The sequence below is a fragment of the Mus caroli genome, chromosome 8 (genome assembly GCF_900094665.2).
Source record: "Mus caroli chromosome 8, CAROLI_EIJ_v1.1, whole genome shotgun sequence".
Lineage (NCBI taxonomy): Eukaryota > Metazoa > Chordata > Mammalia > Rodentia > Muridae > Mus > Mus caroli.
In genome coordinates, this window is record NC_034577.1 from 48968728 (window position 1) to 48975604 (window position 6877).

Below are 6877 nucleotides of genomic sequence, written 5' to 3' on the forward strand. Positions count from 1 at the left end.
TCCCCTGTACTGGGGCATATAAAGTTTGCAAGTCCAATGGGCCTCTCTTTCCAGTGATGGCCAACTAGGCCATCTTTTGATACATATGCAGCTACAGTCTAGAGCTTCGGGGTACTGGTTAGTTCATAATGTTGTTCCACCTATAGGGTTGCAGATCCCTTTAGCTCCTTGGGTACTTTCTCCAGCTTCTCCATTGGAGGCCCTGTGATCCATCCAATAGCTGACTGTGAGCATCCACTTCTGTGTTTTCTAGGCCCCGGCATAGTCTCACAAGAGACAGCTATATCTGGGTCCTTTCAGCAAAATCTTGCTAGTGTATGCAATGGTGTCAACGTATGGAAGCTGATTATGGGATAGATCTTGTAAATCTTAGTGATTCTGCAGCTAAATATACTTGGTTTCAGAGTATCTTTAGCAATTGATCCTTTGGTTACTGCTTCTGTCTTGGTTTGTTACTCATCCTTCTTATTTTCCTATTTTATAATTATTCACATAGTTTATACAAGCTCTTTGCAGTGCTTTTCACTCCATCCTCTTGTCTTCATTTTAGTATCTGTCCATGATGCCTTTTCAGCATCTTCTTTTGATCTGTCTTAGAAATAAGTGATTCGCTTATGAATTGTAACTGATCTGTTGTGGAGAGAGATGAACTCTTATACTTAATTTATTTTAAAGTTGTATCATTTTGATTTGGTTGGTAAATAAAAGTAGACCTCCTTGCTGAAACACTATAACTTATGTTTTAATTCTTTATAAATGTACAGAAGAATAATTTAATGTTAGTATGGTGATGTTAATATCTGAATCTTCTTTACATACTTAGCCTGATTTTTATTAGTCCTTTCTCGGAATCATATATGTATCCATCTATGTATCTATCTACGTATCTAGCTAATCTATAGATGTCTATATTTAGATATATTTAGATATATTTTATCTATCAAATATTTAGATGTCTATAGATTAGAAATCTCTATAGATGATGTTTATCTAATCTATAGATGTCTAAAAATAGATATATCTAGATATTCATATTTATATGGATAGATTTTATCTATCTCAACTATAGAGATTTATTGATATAGAAGTCTCTATAGTTGATAGATGGATAGATAGATAGATAGATAGATAGATAGATAGATAGATAGATAGATAGATAATTAGGCATAATTAAAAATTTAGGCTGTTGCTTCTTTCTTTCTCCCTACATGGCTGTTACGTGCTTTTACTTACAATGGTAGGTTCTCAGCATCTAGGATCACTGTGTTTCAATCTAACCTTAGAAACAGGTGATTCCAAGTAAACCATGGATACTCTAAGACTGTGTTTCTGATTTTGTTTTTGTTTTTGTTTTTGCCAACAGTTATAATTCTCTGGAATCTTTAGTTCTTATGAATTTACATCTTAGATGAGTCTGGGATATAATTGTTTTCATGTTAGACTCATAAAACATTCAGAACTTGCACTCTATTGTTCAGTTCTCACCTTCTGCTCCTGAAATTTATTGCTTTTTAAAACACAACCTCAAATGTCATATTCTCTTTCTTGAATTTCTTTGCTCTGCACATATTAGCCATGATGTTTTTTCACTGTGTTTTTTTTTCAGTTTTCAGAAAAGGTTTTTCTGTCTGTTTTTCTTTCATTTTTGTTGAAAAGGAGACATAACATCATGATTTCAACACAGAAAATGATAATGGTGTAAAAATGTGTAGTTTGTTAAAGAGACAAGACTACATGGTATTGTTCATTAGCTAAGAACAAAAGACACATATTTTCACTCTCTTATAGAACCTTGGAAAAAAGATTAACTTGATTTAAAATATATTCTGCTGTTTTTAATACATGAATGTGCTGGGGAAACCTTGCAAACTCATCTGTAATGTATAGCTAATGATACCCACCAAGGTTATCGGGATGCCGTTTGCAAACCTTGTGCACCTTAGAAACCTGCAGACAGTTGTCATTTCTGTTGGCAATGTAAAATTCCACATACTCATTTCGGGAAGAAATGAGATCGTTTAAAAACAATACTCATATTTTATTGACACATTGCCCAATAGCAAGATTCAAGATCCCGTAGTCCATCCGTTTTTACTTATTTATATTCCTGTGTAGGTTTTCCAAAAGAGTCCGTTTATTCTTTTCCACTTTGATCCTCTTGTTAATATAAAAAATCAAAATAAAATATCTATGTATAATGTCTTAATTGCAACAATTCCCTTAAAGATAATATGTTTGGTCTGGAATAATCAGAATGTATCTTATTTTAAGATGGGCTATGTTTTCTTCAGTTGGTCCTACACTGAATCATAAAGAAAATGGATAATAAACTGATTTCTTCCATCCTGGTCTTATTTCTTAAGATGGGCTGTGTTTTACTCTCACTCAGACAATGTCAAGCAGTAACAACTGGACTTTCTGTTCCCAAAGAGTGCTAATGTTACAAGATGTGCTAATGGAGATGTAGAAGACAGAGCATACACTTTCTGTTATACAAACTACGTTTCTGCTTAGAATCGGGACACTCATTTGTTCCTGACAGGCCACTTTGTGCAAATCAGTTCATAAAAATATATGCACTGAGGTTTGTAGCCATACATACAACAACTTCTCTTACATGTACAATACTTTTCCCCACTATAAATCTCTGATTACCACTTATTATACAAACATTTATTTAGCATTGATAAAGGAGTTGAGAGTTTAAAAGCATTTAAATTATGTCATTGGATTCACCACCACCAAAAAAAAACCAAAAACTTTATTGTTTATTTTATTCAAAGTCCTTGACAATTTCGATTGTTACTTCAAGAAATTAAGTGAAAAGAATATTTGAACCTTTAAAAGGTCCCATTGGTTAAGTTGCTTGTATCATTCTGCCAAATGGAAATTCAGTCTATCTTGTAAATTCATATCTCTTTAACCATTGATTAGTTCATCTCTCAGACCTGATTCCAGAAGTTTCTTTGTTCACTGTGTTGACAGTTAATGCAGAAACTTACAACTAACAAAAGTGCAGAGAATATGGTGATGTAACGCTCATTCACAAATGGAACTTGTATATCACATTCCATTTATAAGGCTCAGGAACGATCTCCGAAGACAGAGCAGAAAGATCTTATGATCCAGAGGGCATGGAGAACCAGAGTGAATCGATGACTTCAGGATTCATCAGTACAACTGCACTCATGAAGTCATGCCAGCTGTGGTCACCCTGTGTAAGACCTACAGAAGTTCAGGTCTGACCACAGTCTAATATGGAGTGAAAACTCATGAGTCCCCACCTGCCCTACCCAACTGAAGAACTATGGGTAATTGATGGTTTCTGGGGGAGGAAAAGTCAGTTCTCTCTAAGGGCATGGTCCCTGGCATGCTGACCACACTCAGAGTATGCTTGCACTCACCTGAGTGTGGGCAATACTAACTGGACTTGGTGCCTTATTTACATCAAAAGAAGACAGCGGTGAGAGAGTATTCAAAGGTTGATGCTAAGTCTAGGAGGTGTTGAGGGATCCCTGTGGGTGAGCATGAACATAATATATTTAATTGGAATTCTCAAAGAATTATATTTAGAAAGCTTCTGAAGTTTCAACTACTATGTCTTTCTACTATTAATAGGTAAGATACTTAGAATCAAAAAACAAAGCTTTGAAGGGAATGTGTTTAAGATCACTCATGATCTCCAGATAAAATTAATAGTAGGTGTGATCTTCAGTCCATCAGAGAAATGAGCACAGCCAAGTGTGGGAGGAAAGCTAATTAATGCTGTTTTTGAGAAGACTCATAATCAAGTTTGCTTCTTTTAAAAGGACTGATCATGATAATTTGCTAACAATCATAGTAACTTCTTGTAAATATCTTAGCTTTGTTGTAGATTTTGAACAAAAACTGGCCTTGATAATAATGTCTATTTTCAAAATATCTTTCTTCGATTAATCCTATAAAATTTCTGATTTCTTATTTCTATCCTGAGGTTTAAAACCATTAAAAATTATACATTTTGAATATGTATGCATATGAAGTTTACACTTCAAAGAGTGTACATTTCATATTACAGAGCCTTATGTGTGTTTTAGCATGAGATGAGATATGTTAAATAGAGAGTATCTTACTGCTAATGTTAATATGGTACAAAGCTCAGAGACTACTATGTAAGCAGAAAATTTTAGGAACATGTAAGACCAAGAATTAGAGCTAACACAAAGTCTCACATGTATGTAAAGTCTGTACATTTTCTTAGAAAAGGAAAACTGATGTTTCATAGACATCACTCATTTTCACTCAAAATTAAGTCTATCCAAATAAAACCAAACACTTCTACCTAACTGTATGGCTCTATGGCATTAGCCCATTTGGGAAATGGTAATAGCCTGTTGGTAAATGGGAGTGCATACACACAGAAACTTATTTCTCATAGTGCTGCAATCTGAAATGTCCAAGATTAAGCCACAAAAACCCCTAAGTGTCTGATAAAGGTTTGCTAGTTCTAAGATCACATCTTCACACTGTGACCTCATATTGGATGGATCTAAACCAACCTCTGTGAATTCTTTTGTGATTCCTTTACTACCATGAGTCTAATTAGCTGTCCAACATTCCACATTGTATGACCACAGGCTTGGACTTAGAATTTCATTATAGAAATTCAAGAAAAAATACAAACACATGAGTCATATTTACTGGAAAAAAATCATGTGATATTTGATTTTTTTCTTTATTTTATACATGTTAATCTGCAAAGCTTGGTTTGCCATTTTTGTTTTGAAATGTGATCATATTTTTTCTTATATCCCAGATGATAGAAGGTAGGAGGTCATTTCCTCCACTGTCTTCACATTTCCTGCTGTCTGCTTTCTTATAAAGAATCCAAAGATAGCAGTTACTTTGAACACTTAAAGTCTCAAAGAAGAGTCACACATACTTTACTGTGGTTAGAAAGTTTTTTTAATTTAACATTTTCACGCAGTATATTTTGATTATACATTTTCCTCCTCCACCTCTTCCCACATCCTCTCTACCTCCCTAGTAACCTAACTACATGTTTTCTCATAGAAATAAAAATAAAATAAAAACTTGAAAAATATAAACTAAAAAGAAAGAAAACCAGTAAGTCATAAAATAACAGAAAACAAAACAAAACAAAACAAACATACAAAAGAACAACAAAAAAAGTAAGCCTGTTTTATGTTGGCCTAAACATGGGAACTATTTTGAAGTGTGGTTGACACACCAGGTGGCTTTCTATTGGAGAAAACCGATTTTCTGTCTCTCGGGAGGTATCAATTAGAAAGAGCTTCTTGATTAGATGTGGGAATTTGTGTCCACTACCACTTCTTAATGTGATTTTTGTCTGGTCTGAAGTGTGCAAGCCTTGCGCATGTTTTCATATTCTCCGTGAGTCCATATGTGTATCAGTCCTGTTGTGACTGGAAGACACTGTTTTCTTGGAGTCTTTTATACCTCTGCCTGTTGCAATCTTTCAACCTTTCTTTACCTGAGATTCCTAAGTGTTGAGGACAAGGATTTGATTAATAAAAAAAAAAAAAAGTCCATTTAGAACTCAATGATCCAAAGTCTACGATTCTCTTTAATGTTTTCCAGTTCTGGATCCTTTTGTTAACTATTTTCTAGTTCAAGAAGTAGCTTCTCTAGTCAGGAGTGAGCAAGGCAATTCTCTTTGGGTAAAGGCATTTGTTTTTAGGAACGGTTTTATTGTCATTTTTCTTTACCAGAATAATAGCAGTAGAGCTTCCCCTAAGCTATGACCTATCAAGTCTCAGAAGCTTAACCACTTTAATAGTATCCCATAGACTCTGTCTCATGCATTAGGCTTTAAGTCTTACTTTTAAAAAGTGGTTATTTATATACATAGCATGCATGCCACTGTTGTATCAGTATATTTTGTGGGCATCCCTCTCTTGTAGGTCACAGGATTTATAGCTGGCTAAAATTTGTTAATTAATAATTACTCCAAAAGTAGTGTACAAGGTACCTTCTGGTGCACTTATTAAGGGTGAAACTTTTAGATAAGTTTAAAGACTGATCTTTCTATACTTGATGACATTAACAGGTTGTGTCTTCACCAGTAGGGCCCTACCATCCATCTATAGAGAATAGTCAAAAAGCTTGACAATGGCCTGTGATCTCTATGAGGCTTCTCTCAACAAGGCATAACTCATATCTAGCACTGCCATTTTGGTGGAATAAAATATCTTGTTGGGGCATTATTTCCCACATTATGTGACTATGAAGATGGGCAACAAATGATAAAGACCTTTTTTCCATATTTTTATTAGATATTTACTTCATTTACGTTTCAAAGGCTATCTCCAAAGCCCTCTATACTCTCCCCCCTGCCCTGCTTCCTGGCCCTGGCATTGCCCTGTACTGGGGCATATGATCTCTGCAAGACCTCTCCTCCCATTGATGGCCGACTCGGCCATCCTCTGCTACATATGCAACTAGAAACACAGCTCTGGGGGTTACTGGTTAATTCATATTGTTGTTCCTCCTATTGGGTTGCAGACCCCTCTAGCTCCTTGGGTACTTTCTCTAGCTCCTTCATTATCCCTGTGTTCCATCCAATAGATGACTGTGAGCATCCACTTCTGTATTTGCCAGGTATTGGCATAGATTCATAAGAGAGAGTTATGCCAGGGTCTTGTCAGCAAAATCTTTCTGGCATATGCAATAGTGTCTGGGATTGGTGGTTGTATATGGGATGGATCCCTAGGTGGGGCAGTCTTTCCTTCTGTCTTATCTCTGAACTTTGTCTCTGTAACTCCTTCCATGGGTATTTTGTTCCCCATTCTAAGAAGGAGCGAAGTATCCACACTTTGATCTTCCTTCTTCTTGAGTTTCATGTGTTTTGCAAATT

General features: G+C 35.3%; 1 protein-coding gene across 3 annotated transcripts in view; it reads left to right on the forward strand.

Annotated features, from left to right (window-relative positions):
- Window positions 1-6877, forward strand: part of Glra3 (glycine receptor alpha 3) — a 179514-nt gene that overhangs the window by 24732 nt on the left and 147905 nt on the right. The gene's annotated exons all lie outside the window — the stretch shown is intronic.